General features: G+C 33.0%; 1 long non-coding RNA gene across 1 annotated transcript; it reads left to right on the forward strand.

Moving 5' to 3' along the window:
* Positions 1 to 1,881: 1,881 nt before the first annotated feature.
* On the forward strand, positions 1,882 to 2,643 carry LOC107872413. Its single transcript, XR_001674828.2, has 3 exons — positions 1,882 to 2,039; positions 2,181 to 2,264; positions 2,337 to 2,643. It is a non-coding gene; the product is annotated as an uncharacterized LOC107872413 (long non-coding RNA).
* The last annotated feature ends 317 nt before the right edge of the window (positions 2,644 to 2,960 follow it).

Raw genomic sequence — 2,960 nt, forward strand, 5'->3', positions numbered from 1 at the left:
ATTCTTTGGGGAATAAGAATAGTACCCTATCCCAACATAGTCCTTCAATGTCTTTTTGTAAACATTCATGTCATCACTATCAAAGTTCATCATCACTATATCTAAAATTTAAACTGCAATTTTTTTTAATGGACACCTTATATACCCCATCATCAATAATATTAGTCATGGGTAAAATATCCACATCCCTCGATTATTGTTCAAAATAAACTTTAGTTTAGTGCTCTCTATATCATCCAAGTCTCTCTCTATAGCTTAGAAGGGTCTTTCTAAGATTATTTCAACTTCAATAACTACTTTTCTATCCATCATCACAAAGTTAGCAGGAAAGATAAAGCATTCCACCTTTACTAGTGCATCACATAAATGCCCACAAGTCTTTCAACCCAATAGTTAGCCATTAATAGTTGTATTATCATTATATTAGGGGATCCCATACCCAAATGTTAATAAATAGAAAGCAAAATCAAGTTAATGCTAGTACAAAGATCACACAGTTCCTTGGCAAAGTTGAATGCACCTATAGTAATGGGATAGTAAACGCACTAGGATCCTTCTTCTTTTGAACCTAGGAGTGTGAAGCAATTTCACTATAATGATGTACATTATCAACAGGTTCAAAATTGACTATTATATTATTGGTGACTAAGTCCTTCGTGAACTTGGCATAACCATGTTCACTCTACAATCTCAACCAATAGAATATTTACTGACAGCTACTTCAACATAGAAATAAACTTGTGGAACTTTCCTTCTTCAACTTTATTTTTCATCTACTAAGGAATATAGAGATGAAGTTCTAGAAATTTAAGTTAAAAGCTTTGCAACCTCCTCTTTCTTTGTTATGACCTAAGAAGTCCAATCTTTTACACTTGTAAATTTCTCAGCGTTGCCATTATTGTCATAAAAAATCATTGTATTTTCAGAGTTATCTAGGACTTTGTGTTCAATATCATCATAAACTATAATTCCAGAATTATAGTCCATATTCTCCTCATGCTCATCAATAATGGGTACCAATTTTGGCAATATTCCTTGCTTTGGGTTATGGAAGCCATGTATTAGCTATCATTTCTTGAAGTGAATAGTGTCTTTAGGTAGTGTACCATTTTTTATCTGATTTGGAACTGCGTACATCTAACCCATTTGATACTCTAACTACTTCGTGGAGGTAAAGTATGAATCCACCAGTTAGATGATATTAGAGATTTTGTTATTCTTTTTATCAATATTGATATCAATAGATTTGAATCTTTGCAACACCTTAGCCAACATATTGTCCATCCTCGAACTCCCTAAATCATTACTAGTTCAATCACAATTTCAAGAAGGAATATATGGACCACTTCTATCATTCTTGGTCTTCTAATTCCCATGATCTCTATATTTAAAAATAGCCCCTATCATACGAATTATGCATTTGATAGTTCAACCCTTGGTTTCCATGAGCATTGGCCCAGAGACCGCTCATCTAGTATTAAGATAATAATCCTCATCCTTAGAGTCTGATTCAACTTATTTACCTTGTGAACCTATATCATTCACCTTTTCAACATCACTTGCTAACAAATGTTTTATGATCAAGTTCATTGATATTTACATATAAACCCTGTCTTGGTCACACTATTCCTTACTTTTATGTTGTTTAGAAGAAATACCAATTGAATAAGTATCACTTATAGCTTCTTTGTCTCCATTAGGCTAAGCCTTATTAGTTTTAGTGAGCCTGTCTAAGATCACATATGCATCTTCATAATTTTTTTTATTTAATTTAGGATTTTATTGATAAAAGGAAAGATAAACAGAAGTTTTTACACAAATGGACCAACTAATTATGAAAAAATAGCAAACCAAAACACATAAATAAAGTAGGCCCAAATCTAATCCTAAAATATGACCCGACCTTCCTATGTATATTACATATACCCAAATGTTTAGGGTTTCCTAATCCATAGTTTATCCGCCACATCCCTCCAAAACCTAAGAAAGTATTGTCTTTGCCGGTGTTCAACCATTGTTTCCTCTTGAAAATGTTCTAGGTAATAAATTCTCTACCTTGGAACATTAGTAAATAAGTTGAAATCATCTCTATCAGCTTTCAGAAGTAAGAATCTTCCTCAGTGTTTTGTATCCATAAATCTCCTCTTCAGCTCATTTATCCTCATTTTTGTTTTTCCTAGATGTGCTCTCCGGTTGTTGGGAATGTTAAACCTTTTTGATGCTTCATTGATTTTTTTGATCCCTGAAAGTAACTACACATCCAAGTAAGTTGCAAACTTGTTTTCTATTTGGCTTTATTATTTTGATTGCATGAAGTAACCTCCTCTTTTTTTTAGTTATGGCCGACAGGGAGATGAAGAGATGATTGAAACCGCAAGTAGTTGGATTGTATTCTTCTCTATAGGTGTATAACTTGCACAATTTTATAAACCCTCCCCTGCACTGTGAGTCCTTTGTGCTGGCTACATTAGAATAGGATAAATAGCTATGTATGACATTTGATAAAACTGTGTTATGTAAATACTTGCATATGGACAAGTATATCTGTAGCTTTTTCAGCCTTTTCACCCCTTTGCTGGTTACACTCTTATGTATGGACATTGAATTTTATCACTATTTAGAATCTTCTTGGCTATTATTTCCCATTTTTGGAACATTGTGATTGTGAAATCTCCTTTTCTGTTACATGATTAGTAAGTTTATCAGCTAATTGTTTTTCTTCTCTCATGATGTACTGAACCTGTACCTACGTGTTTTTAAGTAATTCCCATTTTTGATCTATGAAAACTAATAAATTCCAAGGGCATCTTCATTTCTTAATTAAAATCTTCTGAATAAAAAGTGAATCAGTTTGAATCACTACTTTGTTATATCTTGATACTGCAACGTGTTGCTTCTTGTAAGAAAGCCATTGTTTCTGCCTCCGTACTAGTAGTATCTACAATTCTAGATCCCTATGG

Source organism: Capsicum annuum, chromosome 5 (assembly GCF_002878395.1).
Source record: "Capsicum annuum cultivar UCD-10X-F1 chromosome 5, UCD10Xv1.1, whole genome shotgun sequence".
NCBI lineage: Eukaryota > Viridiplantae > Streptophyta > Magnoliopsida > Solanales > Solanaceae > Capsicum > Capsicum annuum.